We start from the raw sequence: 25,189 nt of genomic DNA, 5'->3' as shown, positions 1-25,189 counted from the left end.
TAGCAATGTAGCATTTCCTCTCCAACTATAACAATGTACCATTTCCTCCCAGGTGAGAGGAACATTGATAGAAGAAATAGTGGACAGCGAGGACAGCAGGAGCAGGGGCGCACACATCAGGAAGGACAGTGACTACAGACTTCTTGTGCTGCTGTCCTAGCATGTCCTGGCTGGACATCAGGCCAAGTTAAGACTGTGACCTTTTGGAGACAGAAAGCCCCGCGTTTTAATCTTGGTCCCATCGTATACCAACTGTGTGACCTCAGGCCAGCTCATCTCTTAAAGCCCTTTCAAAGGGTACCGACCACTGAAACACTCACTGGGGTATTATAAAGATTAAATGAGATAATGCATTTATAAAGCACTTAGCAACACGCCCAACACATGGTGAGTATTCAATAAGTGATTGCTATGGCTGTTATGATCCATGACAGACAAGGACCCAGTGCATTAATTTTTTTTATATATAAAATGGGGACATTAATACTCTGGTCTTGACAAACTGTAAATTGATTCTCTGACTCTCCCAGCCCCACCCCCATTTGTGCACCTTCCCCCTTGTCTATTCATATTTTTCTGTGCACTTGTGTTTACTGCCAAATGAGTAGAGCAAAATGGGAACTCAATTGAATTGAAAATACATATGTCATATCGGACAAAGGGCTAGTATCCAAAATCTATAAAGAGCTCACCAAACTCCACACCCGAAAAACAAATAACCCAGTGAAGAAATGGGCAGAAAACATGAATGGACACTTCTCTAAAGAGGACATCCGGATGGCCAACAGGCACATGAAAAGATGCTCAACGTCGCTCCTCATCAGAGAAATACAAATCAAAACCACACTCAGATATCACCTCACGCCAGTCAGAGTGGCCAAAATGAACAAATCAGGAGACTATAGATGCTGGAGAGGATGTGGAGAAACGGGAACCCTCTTGCACTGTTGGTGGGAATGCAAATTGGTGCAGCCGCTCTGGAAAGCGGTGTGGAGGTTCCTCAGAAAATTAAAAATAGACCTACCCTATGACCCAGCAATAGCACTGCTAGGAATTTACCCAAGGGATACAGGAGTACTGATGCATAGGGGCACTTGTACCCCAATGTTTATAGCAGCACTCTCAACAATAGCCAAATTATGGAAAGAGCCTAAATGTCCATCAACAGATGAATGGATAAAGAAATTGTGGTTTATATACACAATGGAATACTACATGGCAATGAGAATGAAATATGGCCCTTTGTAGCAACGTGGATGGAACTGGAGAGTGTGATGCTAAGTGAAATAAGCCATACAGAGAAAGACAGATACCATATGTTTTCACTCTTATGTGGATCCTAAGAAACTTAATAGAAACCCATGGAGGAGGGGAAGGAAAAAAAAAAAAAAGAGGTTAGAGTGGGAGAGAGCCAAAGCATAAGAGACTCTTAAAAACTGAGAACAAACTGAGGGTTGATGGGGGGTGGGAGGAAGGAGAGGGTGGGTGATGGGTATTGAGGAGGGTACCTTTTGGGATGAGCACTGGGTGTTGTATGGAAACCCATTTGACAATAAATTTCATATATTGAAAAAAAAATAAAAAGAAAAAAAAAAGAAAATACATATGTCAGTGTCGCTACGTGAGAAAGGTGCCATCGTTGGACCATCACTTCCCATCACACACACACACACACACACACACACACAGCCCCCACAAGTGCCTGAATCGTTCTGTGGGTCTTCAATGAAAAAACACCACTATTTCTCAGTGTAGGGGTGATCATGTGTGGAAATAAAATGATTGCCTTTCTTTTTTTAAGTTTATTTATTTGTTTTGAGGGACAGAGAGAATGCAAGCCAGGGAGGGGTGGAGAGAGAGAGGGAGACAATGAGAGAATCCCAAGCAGGCTCCGCAGTGTCAGCAGTGTGGAGATACACATGGGGCTTGAACTCATGAATGTGAGAACATGACCTGAGCTGAAATCAAGAGTCGGATGCTTAACTGACTGAGCTACCCAGGCATCCCACATGATTGTCTTTCTAACAGCGATAATAATAGCTACAACTTACATAGCACTGTTACATGCTTTTTAGACGAATTAATGGATTTACCACTCATGGCAACCCTACAAGATAGGCAGTATCATGATACCTACTTTACCGATGAAGAAATTGAGGCACAGAGAGGTTAACCTGCTTGCCCATAAACACACAGAAAGTAAGGGACTGAGCTGGGATTCACACCCAAAAAAATTGGCTTCAGGGACCATACTTACACCGTTCTGTTATGATCTAACATCTACCACTTATCTAGCATTTCCTCTGCCAGGAACTCTATGGTTACTCAATATCATAGATGAGTTAGAAATAGAACCCAGATTCCAATGTAGGCCCATCTGACCCCCAAACTCAGGGAACATACAAGCTCCCAAGAGAATCGTGACTTTTCAGGAAACTCCAGGCAACCCGACTCAAGTGCCACCTCCCTCAGACACATTTCCATCCACACCTGCCTATACTTGCCTCACCTTTTTGGGGACCCACGCAACACATAGCACCTGCGTATTCAGCATTTGAGTTCCATAATTGTGCCGCATGAGTTACTTGAAGCTCCCTGAAGAAAAACGCATGTCACTTGAGAGCTAGTTTCCTATCTTTCCCTTGTTACAGTCCCAGAGCATCTGGCACAGAGCTAGGCATATAATGGACACCCTCTCATACTGGTGAAGACTTTACATGAAATCTAAAGAATGGAGACACCACAAAAAAAATTGGGGCAATTCTTGTGCCTAAAATTCTCACCCTCTGTCCATGCTCCAACCATCCTTTTAATAAGATGGAACCTCATCACTTCGTATCAACAGCAAACTCACAGAGCAGCAGACAATGTCCTCCTCAAAATAACTTCTAATGAGGAAGCAAGAGCAGAGTCAGAAGACATCTCTGATGCAAGTTTCATGGTAATTTTAATAGACCCATCAAACCAGTATGTTATTACCTGACTTTAACTTCTGGGTTTGATTATAGTCAGGTCCAATTCTCTTTCAACAGACATGGCTGCTGCTTTTACCTTGGTACCGGTGCTCATGGACCAGTGGTCTCCCTGCCTTCGTCCATGACCTCTCCCTTCCATCCCGTCTATGGCAAAAACAAAAAGCTGTGTGATCACCAAATTCATTTCCTTTTCCTCTGGGCAACATAGATGGATAACATTCCCAGGCTTTGTGGTTAGCTGGGACCATATGAGTGGGTTGTGACCAATGAAAACGTACACCAACATCACACGTGGCAATTCCTATGGCCCATAAAAATCCCCCACTTGGGATCTTTCACTATCCTCCCATGGGAGGTTCACGGTGCCCATATTCTGACGTTGACAAATGGGATCACAAAATGGAAGACCCCAGGTTCCTGAGTCACCATTTGGCTAAGAGCTGCCTACCCTCATTGAACTGTGAAGAAAGAAAAAATAGAATTTTTATTGCATTATGTCACTGATGTTTTTTGGAGTTGTGTGTTCGTAGTCTCTTACACTCATACTCTCTCCATGATGGCAGATGAGTCAACCTCTCAAGGAACTCCAGTAGTATCTCTTCCAGAAGTTAGTAGGAGTTTTCAATCCCACATAGGAGAGTTTTTTAGCCAGAGACCACATCTTGTTCAGCTCTGAATCCCCAGTGCTGATCACAGGGCCTGATCCAGAATAAACCTCTTTATCCAGTAAATATTTGAGAGTGCCTGCTGCATACCTGACGTTCTTACAGGCACAGGGGAGACCAGGTGAACCAGACAAATGTCCTAGTTTCCCAGAGCTTGTATTCGAGTAGGAGACACAGACCGTAGCATACAAACAAAAAAATATCTTAATAAAATTTCAGATACTTATAAGTATTTTGAAGGAAATGAAATGAGGCAAGGTATAGAGACTGGGTTGGAATGGAGGAGTTTGGTCCATAAGATGGTCTGAGAGAGGCTTCTCCAAAGACATGACATTTAAGACTTAAATTCATACATCTATACACTCATTTAACAAATGGTTCTTGAGCATTTAAAATGTGTTACTCTCTATGCTAGGAACTAAAAATTGGTGGATGTTTGCTGAGTGTACTGCTGAATAAATTTAGCATGAAATCCAGTTCTTTAACTTGGCATTCATGACCTGGCTTCAAGTCACCTTCAACAAAGAAAGAAGATGAAGGCAATGAGAGGGGAGAAAACACCAAGGACGAAAGGTCAGAGTCAGAGACAGAAAAGGGAAACAAAGAGAGAGGGGACACAGATGGAGTGGTTTGACCGTGTGTCATTCCATTCTCTATGATCTTCTGCCCCTACAGCCCCAGATGACAGGAACCAGAGCGAGATCTGCAGGAACAGACTTCATGAAACTCACCTCCCCATACTTCCCAGTCTGAGCTGACAAGAACTAGCCATTCTTCCTGATCCAGGTTCTCTCCCTGCTGGTCTCTCTGAGAAATTGGACTTCTATGACTATAGGCTACCTCTGGTCCAGTTTGGACCATTGTCTTCTACTAGCTTTCCAGTCACTAAGAAAGTCAAGGTTTTTAGTTTCTTTCTAGGACTTGGTGTCAAAGTTTAATTTGAGCTTAAAATTTTAGTCAGCCCCCTCCCCAACCCTACAATAACATAGTGTTGCTCCTGAAACTGCAGTTCCTTGAAAGAAGTTGCCCTGTTTTATTTATTTTTGTATCTCTGCCCACACCCAGTTGCCAAGCACTGTCTCCTGTGCATGCAGAAGCATGTGAGAGGTCAGCAGGGCAATATCTGCTGAGTGCATGGCAAGTATGTGCCACTCTAAATTCTGGAAGGGCAAGAACTCTGTCTGCCCCCCGTGAGCCCCCAAAACTCTTAGCACACTGAATAGATGAATGGATAAATGAATGGTTGGTTGGATGAAGCGTTGTTCTAAGGGTTTCACACATGTGGTTTCATTTAATCCTCATGAAAAACCCATGAGTTAGGTATGACAGCCCTTTGTAAACCAAATGAGAAAAACTGGTGCTCAGAGTGATCACTCCTTGCTACTAAATCAGATAACTAAAAAATTATGGACCCAAAGCCAAATTTAGGTCTGCTTGACTACAAAATCCATACTTTAAATGTTTGCCAAATGAATTGAGCTGCACCAAACTTTCCAGGACTAATGATACCTGGTCATCTTGACTGGATTCGAGGCCTCCGGCATCTTCACAAAGGTCCTCCTGGGTTATGAGGCATTTCAGGACAACTGGAGCATAGCAAGTCTTTCTCGAAGGATGTTTTCATGTTTGGGTTGCTGCCAAACTAATTATACCCCGGAAGGGAGGAAAGAGTCAAGAACTGGAAGCCATGCTTAAAGAGAGAGCTCAACAGGCTTGATTTGGAAGACAGGATAGGGAGAGGGCTTGGAACACAGAGTCGAAGCCAAAGGATCTGGAGAAGACACCACTCTGGGGGCCACAATACCTGACTTCACATCTCTGCAGAGAAGTCCCACAGAAGAAGGTTTGGACATGTTTTGTATTGAGCCAAGAGACTAACAAAGATCAAAAGATATGGGTCGAGGATCAGGAATAATAAAAAGCTCCTTATAGTTAGCAGTGAGGAGGGAGGGGGGAAAGAGGGAAGGAGGAAGAGGAGGGAGGGACAGGAAGGAAGGAGACAAAAGGAAGGAGAAAGGGATGAAGGAGGGGGAGAAAAGGGAGGAAGGAAGGAAGGAAGGAAGGAAGGAAGGAAGGAAGGAAGGAAGGAAGGGAGGAAAGGAGGGAGGGAGGAAGGAAGGAAGGGAGGAAGGGAGGAAGGGAGGAAGGGAGGAAGGGAGGAAAGGACGAAGGGAGGAAGGGAGGAAGGAAGGAAGGGAAAGAGGAGAGGAGAGCTATCCTGGGTGGGTCTCTATTCCCTGCACCCTATCAAGCCTGACTAGAACAACTTCCTGGAAGGCTAATAGGTGCTCAACATAAAGTAGCTATTATTAGAGTCATTACAATTAATATTTACCCAGAGAATTTGAGCATAGGGGTGGGTTGGACCAGCTGATCTTAAAAATTCCTTTGAGCCCCAGGCTCTCACTCAGAGAGCCCCCAAGTGTAATGCTTCCCTTCTTTGTAGCAATCTTGCCGTCTCGGCTCCACTGCCCTTCACTGCTGTCTCTTCAATCTTTCCACCTCACCAATTCAAAATACTTTCCTAACACATGACAATAACGTGAAAATAGCAAAAATCAAGTCCCAAGTTTCTGTCAAACCACCTAATCATAAAACTGCCAAAGTCAAATGCAGAAAGTCTGTTGATTAAAATTCCCTGTTATAACAATAAACACCTGACCCCGAGCTTCAGCAGATGGCTGGGAGTGACATCAGTCCTCCTGACTCTGGACCTAAGTGATCTTCCAGAAATGCCTCCTGAAACTGTGGCCTTTCCTGGGCCTCCATAGTGGCTGTCCCAGCACCACTGGAGACTGGCTGGGTAGGCCTGAGCTAATTGTTTTTCCTGTCAAGGGACCAAGATGAGATAAAGCCCAGCCAGATAGAAGCCCAAGGAGCAATCTGTGACACCAAAGTGTAAATCCTTTGGAGAGGAATAAAAGCATGAGAGTAGTTCGTGCCCAGAGTCCAAGTATAGCCAGAGATGTCCTAGCGGAACATTGCCATGCATACTCAATCCCTCCTCCCCACGCTGTTCCTTCTAAGCCACTGGTTGTGCAACAGGCACACCTTGTCTTAAAGTACAACATACTTATTCAGAAAACATTCATTTGACACCTACTATGTGTTAGCAGATCTGTGCACATGATTACCAGGCCCCGCAAAGATACCCAGACACACACCTTCCACAAACATGGCACATACATGCACAGACACAAACACACGTGCAAACTCATAGCAGTGTAACATGCACATGTATGAAGTCGTAAGAAAACATGCATATTGCGTTAGAGCCTTGGTGCAAGGCACAGAAACCCAACTCACACTGGCTTTCATTAAGAGGGGACTAGTGAACATTAAAAAAAAAATTAAAAAAAAAATGGGGCGCCTGGGTGGCTCAGTTGGTTAAGCATCCGACTTCGGCTCAGGTCATGATCTTGCGGTCCGTGAGTTCAAGCCCCGCGTCAGGTTCTGTGCTGACAGCTCAGAGCCTGGAGCCTGTTTCAGATTCTGTGTCTCCCTCTCTCTGACCCTCCCCCATTCATGCTCTGTCTCTCTCTGTCTCAAAAATAAATAAACATTAAAAAAAATTTTTAAAAAGAGGGGACTAGTGAAAGAATTCAAGAATTCAGCTGGGCCTCAAGAACAACTAAACTCAGAACCATGGACTTCACCAAGTTCATCACCTACTTTGGCCTCTCTTTCTCTGGACTATTTCTCTCTGTGCTGGCTTCTCACAAAAGCTCGTGTGTAGCTAACTGTGGGAAATAAGTTGTTTCTCCATGTATGGGAAACAGGGTACACATTCCTAACCTCAGGCCACAGATCACAGTAGGTAGAAATGACTACAAGTGTTTTCTGGTTCCAAGACCAAAAGTCCAAGGGATGTGACAAGTGATCCCAGTCCCCTTTGTTTGAGTTAGCCTAGGGTAGGTTATGCTGTGGTAACAAACACAACACAACACAACACAACAAAACGCCAAGGTCTCCATGGTATGCTCCCAGAAGGTTTATGTCTTACTTGTGTTATATATTTATCACGGGTTGGCTGTGGCTCTGCTCCATGGTATTTCCTTTCTGAGCCTCGGGGTGACAAAACAGCCTTTCTCTGCATGTCACATGGCCGAGGGAAAGGAGGGGGAGAGGTGGCAAGCCATGCAAAGTCTCTTAGAACTTCTGTCCAAGTGTGGTATGGGTTACCTGAGATCTCATGCCATTGGCCAAAAGAGGTCATTCAGCCATTCCTGACATCAGAAGGGGGAAAGGAGACACTGAACGCTTTGAACAGTAACCCAGTCTATCGCACGGTCTCCTGACCATCTGTGACCTTGTGAGTGGAATTGACTCATCCCTTGACAGATTAAATTGAGCCGGGAGGCAGGACCTGGTTGTGCTTCTGCGGTGACTCCAGCAGTAATACTGTGAATAAGGAGTGATGCTGTGAATAAATTGTCCCAACTGGGGATCGCTGGGCAGATAACATCGTTGTGCTATAGAGATATCTTGGATGAGCTAATGTGTAGACATGGGCTCAGGCCAACAAAGCCACATGGCACACCCAGGCACACACACAACTCCCATACACGGATATGGGCACACATCTGCAGACTTACGAACACACACGGTGCACCATGCACATGTTGAGGTCCAGTCTGCCCTCATTTACATGTTAACCCAAACCCACATGCCACCCTCAGGCCCACATGCACACTCCAGCTCAGCAGGGAGTGGCTGCTTCTGCCGCTGGAGAGATCAAAGGCAGCTGCTCCGTCTGCATATTTAAGGAGCCCCTGCTGCTTCCCTGTAGCTCTCAGCTGAGCCCCCTGCCTAGGCAAAGCCCCACTCTGGGAAATACCCCCCGCCAACTCCGCCCCAGGAGAAAGGCTTGGAATCTAATCACTTCCTTCCCCAAGCCTTTTAGGAAGGACCCAGAAAGAAATCCTGCGGTAGCATGGAAGAACAGCCCGGCGCCCATCTCCAGAGGTCAGTGCTAAAGCCAGGACTATCAGACAGAACAGACAGCCCTCTGGGGACAGCCAGGCTCAGTCCCAGGGAAGGAAGGACTGACATTGCCCCTTCACGGAGAACTTGAATTTCCTTTTGAGGAACACTCACGCTGCCCAGACTCGATGTCAGATTCGGGTCTTTGTGAAAAAGTCCCAGACAGGGAGCTGAACCCCAGGGCATAGTACTGGCTTTGCCACAGGTGCATTTGGACCAGTCACTTTCCCCTTTGGCCCTCGGCTTTCTGGAAAAGCAGAAATTTAGAGCTACTGGAAACCATCCAATCCAGGAATGACAAACACCTGGCACACCTACCATTGCCCAACCCCTTCCACGCCATGGGAGACATCTCTAGCCCACCACAGTACCACGTGAGCCCAGCCCACATGCAGCCTTGGAATACGTTTGTGCAAAACACTCTTTGTCGAGATACTAATTCATCAAGGTAGACTCGTGAAAGGAGACCTATCACCAGCCCTGACCTAACCCTAGGACTTCAGCGAGTAGAGGAAGAAAACACAGGAAAAAACTCTTCTCCTAATCTCCCAGAAGCAAATTAGGAGGCGAAAACAGGTGAAGCCGCAGCCCCTGCCGCCCCTTCCTCACCCACCCAGGTTTCATCCAAAGAAGGCAAGTGGTTTTCATCTCGTTTGCAACCTCTGATCAATTGGCAAGAGTTGAACAAAACACCACGTGGAGAAGACTCCCCACGACTGTGCCCGGACTCAGTAGGAAAGGGTATCGTGATCAGTTACCAACATCTGCCGTCAGGACAGGTGTGCAGAGACAGCACCAAGCCTCATTCTAAGCTAAGCCACGTTTATAGTGAGGGTGAATGACGCACAGTGCTACACACGCGAGATGATGATCCTGACCTGCCCATAAGAGGAAATACGCTTCTGCCCAAGAGCGGAGATGTTTTGGTTGAGCCTCGGGAGACATGTAGGAGCCTGTTTAAAATGCCACTGCTGTGTGATAAGTGATGGGGAAAAAAAGAGGCGCAGTAGGTAGGGAGATGGGTGAAATAGGTGTTGAAACAAACAAACGAACAAAAAAGCCACTGCCAGGGAGGAGAGAAGTCCTGGGTTCAGGAGGCAACCAGCACTCCCTACTTAGGACCCTGCAAAAGTACGTCGCTGTTGCTGATTCCTTTTGCCCACAAGAGAAAAAACAGACCTAGTATCCCTTCTGTATGGCTCTATCGAAAATAGCACCAAAACAAACACACTTCCATAATGATAATTTATTGAACACCTACTATATGTCAGGCACTATGCTTGGCTTTTTACACAAAGTGGATCTAATTCTCTCAACATTGCTGCAAGCTAGATTGTGTATTCCCACTTTGCAGATAAAGAAACGAACACTTGGAGAAGCTATGTGACTTGCCCAGTATCATTCAGGCAGCAAAACGGTTGGATCTGAGCCCATATCTGGCTGACACCAAAGCCTCCCCTCTTTGTACTAGATAAGTTTTGAGTCAAAATAAAAGCAAACATGAGCTCTGTAAGAATTGCACCTAGCTTTGGGATGGGGGCAGAACCAATGGGATATTGGTACCCAAATCTGATGGCATTTCTCTCATCCCTCACTTCTTAAATTGTGCATCTTCTTGTCTATCAAATTCAAAGCCAGCGCATGGGTGCTGCTCAGATTTCCAGGTTTTGGCAAACAGATGCTGTGAAAATTTTATTTACACTTCTGAATGCTGTTTATTAAGACTTTTATTCTCTTTTATTTTTTTCACCACAAAAGCCTTAAGCCACCAATGAAGAAAATGTAAAAAATACAAATAAACATACAGAAAAAATAAGAAATACTCCTAATTTCATAATCTATCCCCCAGAAATAGACATTGTTAATACTTTAGGATATAGAAATTCCTTTATTTGTACTCCAAGACCCACAGTAGATGCACTGAAACCACAGACAGTACCAAACCCTATATATACTTATATACGATACATACATACATACTTACTATGTATACATACCTACTTACGATAATGTTTTTTAATGTTTATTTATTTTTGAGAGAGAGAAAGAGACAGAGAATGGGGGGTGGAGGGGCAGAGAGAGAGGGAGGCAGAGAATCCGAAGCAGGCTCCAGGCTCTGAGTTGTCAGCACAGAACCCGATGCAGGGCTCGAACTCACGAACTGTGAGATCATGATCTGAGCTGAAGTTGGACGCTTAACCGACTGAGCCACCCAGGCGCCCCAGATAATGTTTAATTTATAAATCAGGCACAGTCAGAGATTCACAAAAGTAAGTAAATAATAAAATAGAACAATCACAATAATATACTGTAATAAGTTATGTGAACATGGTCCCTTTCTCAACATATCTTATTGTATTGTACCCACCCTTCTTATGAAGCTATGAGAGGATAAAATGCCTACGTGATTGAGGTGAATGACGTAGGCATTATGACATAGCATTAGGTGACTATTGACATTCCGACTATGGGTGAGAAGGAGGATCATCTGCTTCTGGACCAAGATGGACCACAGGTAACTGACACCCATGGGAAGGGAAACTGTGGATAAGGAGAGTGACTGTATAACCTTGCAGAAGTTTTCCGTATAACTTTCTTTACATGGTGAATCCACACTGCAATACAATCTATTTTATTATCTGCCTTTTCCTCCACGATATCTCATGTTATTCATCTACTACATCATTTGAACTTACCGGTTAATAGTGCAGTGTGTGGATGTATTGTATTTCATTTAACCAATAACTGTTATTGTATATTTAGGTTCTTTCCAATTAAATGTTATCATCATAAAAATATGACAGCTAAATCTTTGCATATCTTTATGGTTGCTAGTTTCCTTAGAATAAATTCCCAGAATCTGAGGGTCAAATATATGAATGTTTTGTTACCTAATCCAAATTGCCCCCCAGAAAAATGTATATCAATTTGCCAATTCTACCAGCTTCTCCAGACCTTTACCAATACTGGACATTTCTGTTTTAAATCTTTGACTGCTTCCTAACACTTGTGAACAGGAAAACAGAGCGATGCACTTTGGAGGGGCCCCATGGGGCACCCAAGGGTCACAGGCCGTGACTGTGAAAACGGATATGTTGATTTATTTAAGTGGACATGTGTTAGCATCACTTGAAAAGAAGGTATCAATATACCATATCATGTGATGATACTCCACCACACAATAGCACTACATAGACCCGGATATTACATACTGTGGAGTGTTGTCTCCCCAGCTGGAGAGCAGGGGACAAGACCTAAACCATATTTGTCTCTGCAACCTTCCAGGGCCTAGTGCAGAGACCTGCACTCAGGTGATATCTCTGAATCTATTGTCTTCATTTCTGTCAATGACAAGGTCATTGGAGGGTAAAGCATCCAGCCTGAGGTTCCCCGAGAAAAACTAGAAAGAGAGATGGCTTGGCTTAGGAGAGCAGGCATAGGGTTTGGATTTAGGAGTTCTAAGTTCATGTCTTGGGTCCTCTGGTTGTTTGTGGCAAATTCCTTAACGTCTCTAAATCTACTTGCCTATTCTGGAAAAAAAAAAGACATCAATACTGATTCCACACGGCCCAGGTTAATTAATTAACGAGATAATACAAGTAAGGAGGCCTTGCAAATGGCAACACTGTACTGACGTTCCTTGGACCATCATCATATCAAACACTTGGAGTTGTCGTATGGATGTCCCTCGCCAGGGCAAAAATGCAAATTCAGAATTAATTGCTACAAACTTTTCTCTTCCTTCTAAAGATCCCAATAAATGTTCACGGTTAGGATGTTCGTGCAGACACATCTGAGTTGGAATCCAGGCTTTACTACTCATTGGGTTTATGATCTTGGGAAAGCAAACTAAATATTCTGAATCTCAAGTCTCCTGGACTATAAAATGTGGATAATAACAAAGCCAACTTCACAATGGAAATAATATACCCAGTGTGAGGACCAAAGGAGATAATATATACATAAGTGCCTGGCCCAGGCTGGAGGTACAGCAGGAACTCAAGAAATACCTCCTTTTCTCCAACAACTGTGGGTAGGACTCCCCTATAAGTCAACTTCAGCCTTCTATCTGTCATTTTTTGTTGTGTAACGTATCACCACAAACATATCGTCTTTAAAAAGCAGCCATTCATTTAGCTCAAAATTCCATGGGTCACCACTTAGGCTGGGATCTGCTGGATGGTTCTTCCAGGGACCCATGGGGCTCATCCACACGGCAGCGGTCAGCGAGCAGTGAGTGGCCTCACTCACATGTCTGGCAATTGGCTGTATATCAGTAGGGTCAAAGAATGTAACTGGGCCACCGGTCTCAACTTCTCACAGGCTGTTTGGGGCTCACACGCATGAGAGTAAGTGCATATTTCCAAAAGCAGTAAGAGGGCAAGTCACCGTGCACAAGTTTGTTAATGCCTGTGTGGCCAAAGCCAGACACATGGCCAATCCCAGATTCAAATGGTAGAGAAACAGACTTCACCTTTGCATGGAAGAACCTCCAACGTCACATTGCATGGGTGCGTACATCCTGGGATGGGAAGAATCGTGGCCATTTTTACAGCTACCTCAGAAGTGAGTGCTTCTTCCGTGGCTGTCTGTGCCCTATGGCATTGCTCGCACAAAAAGTAAATCTCCTCCATGAATGTCAAAAAGTCTTCCATAACTTTGCCGGCATTCCCACAAATCAGTGCCACGATGGTGCCACGATCTCCAGCCTAGAAGCTTGCAAGCAGGAGACAGAGACAAAAGAACAAATGCTTAAATTATCTGATGAATGTCAGATACATTAAACTAATTTATGTAATAATGTAAGCACAGTGATGGGAAGGTAATATGAGAGACATAAATTATACATTATTATTGTCAGTTCTAGCACTTATCTTAGTAGTGTGTCAAAATACATCCTGATACGTTAACATTTATAGAAATGAACAACAAGTGCTTGTGCTCAGGGATCTGGCAGTGAGAAGCTGGATGTCATTTGCATGTATGCACCCAGCCATCGTTGTCTTTCCAGGGAATGATAAGGTTAAAAAAAAGAGGGTGCCCAATGTTCTTGGCTCCCTTAGAGGGCCTTGGGCTCAAATCCCCCCGCCCCGGGCATGCATTTCAGGGTATGGTCAGCATGGAAAGCCATGGCCGAGCATGGTCTTGGGATCAGACTGACAAGCTTCTGGCTCTTTGATCCAAGTTGTCTCATCTCTCCAAACCGAAGTTTTCACATCTGTGAAATGGGAATGATAATTCTATCTTCAAAAGATTGCCGTAAGGACAAAATGGTAATATTTTGTTTTTCTTCTCACTGAGGTACCTCTTGGGTAGTGGCAATGAGATGTATCTGAAGCAATCTTAAACATTGGGATTCCGAAGGAAAACCGTCCTACTTGTCTGGAGCACAGTTAACAACTGCCCGACCATAGTTTTGTTATTTTCATTCCATCTGTAAGATACTGTCTGATGTCCCCCTTTCCCTGTTGTGTAATGGCCAAACTATAATTATCCTGCCCAGAGTATAACACCAGAGTGTAACACTAATAGTAACCTCCTAGAGCTGGTGAGTTCTGCAGAGAACTGTGGATTAATCTTGGACACATCCGGGGACTGGCCTCTAAGGCTGGTAAGATTCAGGGTCTGAATGACTCAGAAGTGTCCAGACATTAAAGGAGCGCATAAGCAGGACAACTCCTACAGGGAAATATGGCCCTGGGGAGGGGAAACCAGCATACAGGGTCAGGCAGGTGGGCAACCATCCTCTGGGGTGATGACCCGAGGATGATGGCCCATCCCAAGGGAGTCAAGGGTAGACCTCCATCTGAGCCAAAGCCAAGCTCTGAGCACAACAACCCCAGGGGAGGGGAACTGAGTGAAAGAGCAGACAGAAGCTTTGTAGAGAGCTCCAGAGGGAGCACCATGTACAGCCCACAGAAGCTTATCATGTCTACCCAGTAGAGGTGAACCAAAGCCGTTTCAGTCCTGCCTGCCCAGTGTGCCTCTGGTCTTGATGCATAGGCAGGCTGAATCTACAGCAGGGACTCAAGGGCACTAAGCCCAGAAGTGGGAAGCTGGAGAAGAAGAATCTAGAGGTGGGGGAGCCACGATGGCCCCGGACCCCTGAAATCCATCTCCTTTCCTTTCTCCTTCCTTAAGAGCCCCACTGCCTGGCCCTACTATCCTTTCCACGGTTCAAACTCAGGGAAGTCCAGGTTCCCTTCTATACCTCTACTTCTCCATTCTGAGCAGATGCCAAAAGTCCTGGCCACTTAGTTCATTCTCCTTCTGGACCAGCTGCCTCCCCAGGCTGGGACTAGGCCAGGGCAGGCAAGAAGCCCGAAGCGCAACATATAAGAAGGTGCTCTCCTTGGGTTTGTGTAGCTGCAGGCTGAGCACCTAAGGGAGTGCCTTCTTCAGTAATGCATACTGGCTTCTTGCCTCACCCTGGTCCTGGCCCTAGCATCCACCCCCAGGCCTGTGTGTATAATCCTGGGGTGGCTACAGTGAACATACCTGGAGGGCAATCTTCAGGGACACAGCTTGCTCTGCCCCAACAGGCCACGCTGGGAAGAGGAGAGCTGCCCAGATCCCTGGTGGATAAGAACACCTTCTCTTGGCCTCTTATAGACCCTGGGGAAATAAGCAGAGATATTTATGCATATCCAGTCCTCCTCCTCCCCTGTCTGGGAGGCTCCCATGGCAACTCCATCACCCATGGAATAACAACCGACATCCTCAACTTGGCGTTCAAGGTCATTGCCTGTTCTACCTTTTAGTACACTCTGCTGTGACCACTTACGGTATAGCTGGACTGAATGGTGAGCATCTCCAGGGCAAACGTTACCTCCCCTCCCAGTGCCTGACACTAGATATCTGATGAATTACTGGGTACCTGTTCTGTGCAGATGCTGTGTCGGTACAGAAATCACCACAGACCAAGACCCTGCTTTCTTGGAGCTTATGCTCTAGTTGGGAGATACAAACAAAATACGAATTAAATACATAATACACCACATGATACATATGCTAAGAAGAAAATAGAGCCTGGCAAAGAGACAGTGAGACAGGGTGAGGGATGCTGTTTTAAATATAATGCTCTTATTGGTAGAGAGGAGACCCCCTTTTGTTGAATGTATTCTGGTTGGTGCAGCCAGACCAACACATGACATTCAGCTACAGCAGGTAGCAGGTAGCAGGTGTCGGCAGCAACAACCCCAGGCCAAGGATGGCCCCCATCTCCTGTTTTTATACGTGAAGTTTTACTGGAACATAGCAATTCCCATTTGTTTACCTATTGTCTATGACTGTTTTCAGACTACAATGGCAGAGTTGCACAGTGGTGACAGAAACCGTATGTCTTTTGCAGAAAAAGTTTGCTGACCTCTGAATTAGAGACTCATGCAATATAATGCATCATCAGTTGCAGATTGCCATGTGAACAGACCCTAAATTCTATAGTAATGACTCTGTGTCATTCCCTTCCTCTGCAATAGGGATAGTGCTTTCTTCGATTCAATTTTCCTAGGCACTGTGTTGGTACATGGACGCAGATCCCTCAGTTCCTGAGGGGGTGAGAAGGTGGAGGTGCCCAGAAAGCAGGCTTCAGCTGGTAGGGATGCCAATTCTCTTTTCATCTGATGTACAACCCCCCCGACACCCAACCAGCAATATCATTTTCCCCATCTCCCTGCAAAGCCAAGCAACTTTGCCCACCCATTTGCCATTCGACAAAGTCTTTTAAACAGATGACTTTTAATAAGTTAATCCATTCATTGTCTGGAGCTCTGAAAACTGACATAAAAGCACAATGACGCCTAATTAAACTTGTTCTGTGAAAACTAATTTGTCAAACCCAGAAGCACAGTTCATAGATAAATGCTAATATTTGAAAGTCAAATTAAAGTTGAAAAGGTTTGTAATAACAGTTAATTAACTCTTGTTTTGTTTTCCTTCACTGCAAACTGGAACCAACTGCATTGCGGGCGCCTCTTTAACATTTTGGACCACAAAGATAAAATTCAAAGCTTTGAGATACGCCTTTGATGTTGGTATTCTCTGCAGATTCGATATTATTTTAAGTCTCTTTGTTTAAAAATTCATTTTTATTATCCCTGCATGAAATGCATGGCAATTCCCCAAATAACGAGCCATCAGTGCAATTAACATCGTCGATCGACACCAGCGTCCTGATAATTAATACAGACGCGCTGCCTCCCCAGCGAGAACTGTGAGGGCTTGATTTTTCAGAGCAACTGTTCATTTACAGACTCAGCTTCAACCTAATGAAAATGGATTGTGAAACTTTAATGAACAAGACTTTGCTGTCATAATAATAAAGACTTTGAAACAACGCGGAGGCCTCCATAGCAAGCGTCTGGCGCCGTGCTTGTTGCTACGGTACGTCAAACCAATTAAGCCGTATGATGAATATTTACACCGAGGTTTTTTTCAACTCTATGACATAAGATAAACTCGTAAAAGTGAGCATTAATTCTGCATCAACAGTTTCTGACATTACATCGCAGCAAAGATGCATCCGCCCAGCCAAAAGGCTGTGTCTGCCCACCTCTGTTTTGTCTTAATAAATGTCAACAAAGGATTAGAATGCTCCGAAAATCCAATTTGCATCCACAGGTTGTGAACACAAGTGCAAAGAAAATATCTTCCTTGAGGTGCGTGTGTGTGTGTGTGTGTGTGTGTGTGGCTGGTGGGTATGTGTATAATAGTACCCAGGTGGGCTCAATCCATATGTTTGCATCTCTGTGCCTGGGGGAGTGTGTGTCTGCCTTATGCACATGGATGTGGGGGGGGGGGCGGGGAGTGGAGGAAGGTGTAACAGTGCATAAACTTATTTGTGCATATGTCATATTTGTGTACACACATCTTTGAGACTGTACATATTAGGATGATTTTATGGGTTTGTTTGGGTTTCTATGACTATTCCTTGTATCCATTCAATGATTTTTATTAAGCATCTGTTATACTAGACAATGTGAAGTTACAGTGGTTATAAAATCTTTCAAAGGCATCTTTACTCAGAGAACTATGGTCTGGTGGGGGACCCTACACATCAGTTAGTATCCAATCACAATAAAGCACGTTAAGTGCTAAGATGGGAAAAGGGAAGAGTATGTTGGGTGCAAATAGCAAACGCACAGAAGACAAATCAAGAGAAATTAGGAATGACTTTCTGGAAGAAGGGGAACTTAAACCGGACTCGAAGATAAGAAGTTAGCCAGGCAAAGAAAGGGAGCCAGATGAAGAAGACACATCTGGGGGACTTTGTGTATAAATATGTACTGTGCTTATGGCAGCTGGATTTTGTCTAGGGTCTGTGTGCGTGCACCTGTGTGTGTGCTCGAAAAAACACACGGATGCATGTACCTCTGTATGTCCAGGCCTCAGTGTCTGAGAATCCTAGCACTCCGTGGGGCAGGAAATATCTCAAAACCAGACACCGTTCCTCTGGATTAGAATGATACAACACGAGAGCAAAGGGCCATGACTTTGGAAGGCTCAGGATTCAATGACTCTGGATTCAAAGATCTGTTACCCCCATTTCTACTCTAACCCGAATTTGTAAGTCAAGCTGTCACGTACCCAGGACTGCCTGAGCTTTGTATTTACAGATGCACGGGACTTCCCAGAGGCTATTGGAAGATGGATTTACCCCCTGATTTCACAAGCACAGTAGCATAGCAATTTTTAGGTCGGGGATTTCCAAACAACCTTATCCTAGAAGGAAGAGTATCAGCCATAGGTGAGTCAACTATATTACAGTAACTTCTGAATCTAGCTGTATTTCAGCCATACACAATTGTGCACATGGGTATGGATACAAAAGCACAACTTCTGACACTACTGAGGTTAAAATAAAAATTCAAGAAGCTAACACTTTGCCACAGCTGCCCCTGTGCTTCTGAGACAAGCTGTATCCAGGCAGTGCAAGACTCCGCAGTTTGTTTTCCACTTGGACAACAGGTCATAACTTACACTATGTGCATCCAGAGCACATCCAGTTTCAAGGGGAAAAGCAATCTACATGGGAGCTGGCCCAAAGAGCTGTCACAAACCCATGTACTTTATCCATGGGGAACCCCCTGTCTGGCATTTGGAAACTCATTTTACTCACAAAATTCCTGGACGTTCTGTTCCCAAACTTCTACTACTACTGCCTAGGCAGTCAACTAAAACTGTAAAGAAAGCTACTATTCACAGACGCCTCACCAATCATGATGACGTCGAAGTTTGTTCTGGCTCCATTCATCATGGGGGCAAACAGTCCCACCCATTTTCCCAGGGGCATGTCTGAGCACCGGTTGGTGTTCCTAATGAACGACTTCAAGTCCCCAAGACAAGGTTAAATTGTACTGTTTCCTCGGGTGAAGAAAGATACAAAGATCTGTAGTTAGGGGCGTCTGGGTGGCTCAGTCGGTTGGGCGTCCGACTTCGGCTCAAGTCACGATCTCACGGTCCGTGAGTTCGAGCCCCGCGTCAGGCTCTGTGCTGACAGCTCAGAGCCTGGAGCCTGTTTCAGATTCTATGTCTCCCTCTTCCTATGACCCTCCCCTGTTCATGCTCTCTCTCTCTGTCTGTCTCAAAAATAAATAAATGTTAAAAAAAAATCAAAGATCTGTAGTTAAATAATTTTTTAAGGCTTTGAATAGTTAAAGGGTTAGCCCTTGGCCGTCCAGAAAGTTTAACTCTCCAGGTTCAGATTCACAAGCATATACTGAGTGCCAAGTAGGCATTAGGCTAGATATTTCCACTAGTTGATCTCATAGAGATCAAAATCCTAAGAAGCAGAATTTATTGCCCCTATTTTAGAGATGAGAACATTGAGGCAGGGAGGAGTTGGGTTGTAAAGGGCAGGGACACTTCTTTTGGTTCTCTTTCTACTTCTAAATACTTCATCCAGAGACATGAGGACTTACAACAGATGCTTACAATGTCCCCATACGTGAATCAACAGGCAATGTCATCACTATTTGGAGGGCTCTCTTCCCTTTGCGTTTATCCAAATCCTCTGTCAGCATCATGGTCCCAGTTTGACCTCCCTTTGAGGAACAACAGAAATAGGTACTTCTTGAAGAAAGATATTAGTTTACTTGGAGTGACACATCGGAGGACACAGAACCCCTTGACACACCTAAAGGGCTCGAGGAAAGGAAAGTGACATTTGTGCTTTCCCCTGTGTTCTCTCATTTAGTCTGAACCACCTCCTTGTAAATATGTGCGTGTATAATGCACATATTACAGAATTCATCTATGCTGTGCCAGTCACCGCACAAGCATTATCTCTACTATTCATGATGCAGCAAGTGGGTAACAGGACCCCAAGAAATCTGAGGGGCTGAGAGGTTTAGAAAGCTGCCCAAAGTTATAAAACATGAGTGGTAGGGTTGGGATTTGAACGGAGGCGGTCTGACTCAAAGCCCAGTATTCTTTCCCTTACGTTATGCCCCTCTGAGAATAAGCCCCGTGGTCCAAAGGGGCCAAGCCTGTCACTTCTGTGAAGGTCCCTCCAGTTTAGGGTTCATGATACAGAAAAAAAGATTGATTTTGTCTTATCAGGGCTATGGGGGCAGTTCAGCTCCCTGAGACTGGACTTTCCTGAATCTTATAAGGTGTGGGGAGAAAACCTGTTCCTGTGCTTCCTGAAGGCAAGAGGGCCTCATCACTTAGCCTGGAGACTTAGGCCAGAGACTTCCAAGGATCTCTGTACCTTAAGCCTCGCCTTGTCCAACCTCTTTGCAATATCCCAGGGGCCTTTATTGAAAAACTATCAGTGTCTTCAGATATCTCTCAATGAAGTCCATTCTATCTTTATACAGAGTTATTCTACAGAATGAAACTAGAGTTAAAATCTGTCTCTAGAGTTTCCACCCACTTGTCCAACACCAAGCCCTTCCTCCGTGGGACCTCTTCTCCATTCAGAGAGTAGAAGCAGTAAGGACACATGCTCCTTTTCAGGATGCATACCCTGGGTCTGTCGGTGGCTTCCGTTCTCCTCAATGAGCTTCCGTGGGTCTCCGACTTGCAGACTGCAAGACAGACTGGCACCGAGCCCTTGGATGATCGAGCAGCCCTCTCTGCAGTCAGGCTGAAGGAAGGGTGTGTGCTCTGGTCAAGCTCCAGCCTCTATAGCCTCTGACTCTCAGACCTTCTGAGAAAGCCCCATCCCATCAGACATCCCAAAGGCCTCCTCTCCACCCTCAACATCAGAGTCCCGGACCCTTGTGAGTCAGCACCCCTAGGAACCTAAATATCTGTTAAGTGCTTAGCAAAGTGCCTGGGGAGGAGTGCCCACTGAGTATATTGTTCTATTATTACTGTTATCAGTGTTGGTACCTGGCAACAGTATCTCAGGGTATTTAGCAGGAGCAGGAACTAAGGCTCACAAAACATAAATGGTGCTGATAAAGGAAATCTGGGTTCTCATCACAGTTCCACCATTCAAGATGAGAAGGAAGAGGGGAGGAGGAAGAGAAAGATTTTTATCCTAAGGACCACAAGAACAAGCACCAATTCTACCATGCTTCGAACCACCAGGCGCATTGAATTGAACGCGTGCAACTACCCTGTGAGGTGGGTGCTATTATTTACTTCCATTTTATAGATGAGGAAACCAAAGCTTTGAGAGTTAGACACCTTGACAAGGTCACGTAACAGGTAAGCGATGGGATTCGAATCTTGGTAGCCCAAGAGTCCCTAAGCCCCTGCTATTAACCATTATGGAATACTTTCCTGTCACTAACTTGCAGTGTGAGTTTGGGCAAGACACTTCCCCTCCCTGGGTCTCGATTCCCCCTTGCCCTGGGTTTTCATACTCCAGCAGGCCAAAGAATTGACTTGCGAAAGGCAGTGGAGGTTCCTGGGGAAGCCGACTCTCCCTCACTGGGTGCGCCAAGCTCCACCTTCCTGCATCTGAATTCCCTCCTGGCTGCCAGGGCAGCTCTCAGACTCATCTGAACATGCAAATCAGAATTAATTATTCAAGACTGGGTCTACTTTGCATACCAATTCCATTTTCTTCTGTGTGGGAAGGTTCTCACCCCTTTTAACAGTTTAGAATAATGTGCATCAGACCTCAAAAATGAAAACAAAAGTTTAAAAAAAAACTGGAGGAAGAGGGATAAATTGGTTTCTTTTGCTGGTTGTTCCCCCTGGCCGGGGATGGGCAGGGCTGGCTGGAAACCAGAAGGACAGAGGAGCCTGCAGGCTGGGATGCTCTCTGCCATTAATGGTGGACAAAGGGCTCATGAATTTCCTGATCATGTATACCTTTGAGAATCTATGGAGTCTCTCTTCCGAAAACAAAAAAGGTGCAAATCTACAAAATGTGGTCTACAACCACAGAGTGTACCCTGAGAATGCTCAGCCCTGAACCCCTTGTTAGGAAGACAGGAATGGCTCAAATCAGAAATATTGTGGAGAGGAAGGCCCATGGGGTTCCTGGGCATACAGGTGCATCAGTGAGACTTAAGGAAGATGCCAGAGACATTGGCCCCCACATAGTCCAATATAGTTTACCTGAGATGCTTAAAGACCCTTGGGTCCTTCTCTGAGACCAAAGTGAACAAGGCCCATTTCAAGGCACCAAAGCCTTGATTGGCTAATGCAAGAGTATGTACTTAAAGGAAGATATCTTCAGGGGCCCTGAGTGGCTCGGTAGGTTAAGTGCCCAACTCTTGATTTCCACTCGGTCATGATCTGTGAGTTCAAGCCCTGTACCGGGTTCCATGCTGACTGTGTGGAGTCCGCTTGGGATTCTCTCTCTCTCTGTCCCTCCCCTGCGTGTGCTCGCTCTCTCTCTCAAAATAAATAAATAAACATAAAAAAAGACACATACCTTCAACCACATTTCTGCAGAAGATGTAAAAATATTATTTCTAAATTATACTATTTCATTTGATCACAACTATAAAAGTCACCACACAGAAACGAAGATGAGAGGAAAAGAAGTACAATTTGCATGGAAGTTATCATTGAGTGTAACCATAGGTAATATTTTTTCTTTTTGCTGATTTTCTACATTTTTTTCTCTTTATTTTCTACAATAAAAAGTGTTGCCTCATGAAGGAAAACACATAAAGTTTACACTAAAAATTACAAAGGAAGACCAAAGATTAATAGTCTCTGCCCATGGGGACAAGTGGACTATATCACGGTATTAACAAATAAATAATAAGAGGCGGGTTAACTTGCAGGAATGGCCATGATGGCCTGAACGTGGGCAGAGGAGAGAAAGCAGGCCGGAGGAGAAAGAGAAGGATGAACCGAAAGCTCATAGAGAAGCAGAGAGAGCAGCGCCTACGCTGGCAATCCTCCCCATGAAAAAGAGAGAGAGCGAAAAAAATCCCACCCTGGCTTCTGACTCCCTCAGGGGATCCTGCTGAGTTCTGTGACACAGATTTAATCTTTCCACACAATCCTCTCCTTGCCTAGGCAGGCTTAAGTGGGCTTGGTCTCACGTAACCAAATAGCACCGAAGACAGCTTGCGGCCAAACAGAATAAGAGTGTCTACTCTGTGACCAGGTGTCTGTGACATCCGGGTGAGTGCGGGTGACATCTGAGAAATTATGTGTAACATCTGCATGGGTGTGTTTGTGTAACAGGCCAAGTGTGTGTAACATCCAAGCGTTTGTGACATGTTGAGAGAGTGTGTGTGTGAGATCAAAGTAAGTGTATGTAGTCCTGGAATAAGTATGCATAGTTAGCTGGAGTCAATAAATGTTTAAATCTGGGACCTGTCAGTTGTAATTTCTATCAATTTCCCCTCCACAATCTGGGCTTACACTCAGCCCGAGGGTCTCATCTTTGCAAATCTCACCTGGGGCCGGGGCAAACGTTCTCTGGATGCTTTTCTGCCGGGGTCCACGGGCCTGCAGAGAGAAGGGCAGCAAGTCACGTTCATCCCCTCCCTGCTCCTCAGGCGATGTCAGCTGACTCTCCACAACCCCTTTGGAAAACTGATGTTCAGGGCCAAGGGGCAGGTCCCCCTTGATCGTAGCATCAGGGCAGGATCTTATCCAATGCTCAAAGCAAACTTTGGGGGTAGTCAAGACAGAGATAATGATTCCTCCATCACAGGCAAGTAAAACTGAGGTCCACGGTGATAAAAAGGCTCGTCCAAGTCACATGGGTTAGGAGCAGTGAAGACTTGAACTCAATTCTCTTGACTCCACAGCCTGTGTTTTTCCCAAAATGTCACACTCCTCCCAGCTAGACCCAGGCCTAATCTGGTCTCTGTTCACTTCCTGTCTCCCATCAAGAGCTCCCCAAGATGGGCATCTGCTTCAATAGCAGGAGTGACATCAGACCCCACTTGCCAGTGGCTTTGAGCCCACAAGTGTAGGGATTGACACAGGGAAAATGGACACTGAGCCTAAAACTGTGCAAACTTACACCTGAGCAGTGCTGGGAAGGCAGATTCATTCTGCTGGTTTCCTGGCATTGATCTTCCTTGGAGTACTGATGACATAGAATCGCTACATCACAAAGCCCCACTAAAAATGTTTTGCCAAGGCTGAAGCAGAATCCAGAAAGTCCAGGAGATTTGGCCTGGCTGAACACTTCCTGTAACGGGGGTATGTTTCTAAAGCTCTACTGTAGCAGCATCCAAAGGGTGCTAGAAAGGCATCTCACTTGGCCAAGGCCTAGAAGAAGAATGTATTATTTCACTAGGTGCCAAGGCTACTAGGCTGTGTGGCCCTGGGGGGCTGGCCTTGTTTCGTGCTGCTTCCTTCCCTGTTGGCCCGATGAGACCGGCCCAGCCTGTGGGGGCTATCTGCAGTAACCAGTGAAATTGTGTGGTTAACTCCTATCCCATCCTTAAACGATGTCTGCCTTTCCAAGAAGTGAATTTCTTCACCTGGGCTTGAAATTCCAATGGGATGTGCCATCTGGAGGGAAACCTCTGTTTCTAACCCCCTCCCCACCCAGGGATCAGACAGAACATTACCTTTCCTTGACGCCTCACTGTGAACAAAGCCATCAGAGCCTTTCTTGAGAGCAGGATTTTATGGGAAGCAAGTGGGGAGCATAGAAGGGACTTGGCTGAGTTCGGGGAGAGGTGGAGAATGTGTAAATGCAAAGACAGTGAGCTAAAGTCCAGCAAACTGTACCGATGCTGCAATTTGCAGAAGGCCTATCCGCTCACGCTCCAAGTGGAGATCCTTGTGTCTGAGCACCAATGAAATGACTGCTGCATGTTTCACATGCGGTGCTGTGGGCACTTCATATCCATGACCTCTCTTAATTTCTTGTCCTTCAGGTCTTGGGCTCACTAGTTTGCACCAATAAAGGAATTCATGGGCTGAAAGATGAACAAAATGGCTAAGACAAACGGGCGAGATAGCGACTCAATAAAAAGGAAGAGAATGGCCCAGGGGTTGCCCCCAACGTTAGTTTTGAAAACATTTTCTGCCCATATTTTCCATAAACTATTTTCAGTGGATCAATTTTTATCCTGGCTGTCTTTTCCCTACTCGGCTAGGAAACTATCGCATGAAAAAATGGTAGATTTCTGTTAGAAATAGAAGGCGAAATCACAAGCACCACTATTAATGAGGTGATTT

General features: G+C 45.2%; 1 long non-coding RNA gene across 1 annotated transcript; it reads right to left on the bottom strand.

The window, feature by feature from the left end:
* Positions 1 to 12,417: 12,417 nt before the first annotated feature.
* On the bottom strand, positions 12,418 to 24,098 carry LOC131487533 (uncharacterized). The gene is made up of 5 exons (XR_009249805.1): positions 24,018 to 24,098; positions 23,443 to 23,494; positions 15,501 to 15,573; positions 15,122 to 15,238; positions 12,418 to 13,339 (listed from the first exon to the last, which is right to left on the bottom strand). It is a non-coding gene; the product is annotated as an uncharacterized LOC131487533 (long non-coding RNA).
* Between the last annotated feature and the right edge of the window lie 1,091 nt (positions 24,099 to 25,189).

Source organism: Neofelis nebulosa, chromosome 10 (assembly GCF_028018385.1).
Source record: "Neofelis nebulosa isolate mNeoNeb1 chromosome 10, mNeoNeb1.pri, whole genome shotgun sequence".
Taxonomy (NCBI): Eukaryota; Metazoa; Chordata; class Mammalia; order Carnivora; family Felidae; genus Neofelis; species Neofelis nebulosa.
Note: the sequence above shows the minus strand (reverse complement) of the source record. Positions and strands in the feature narration are given on the sequence as shown.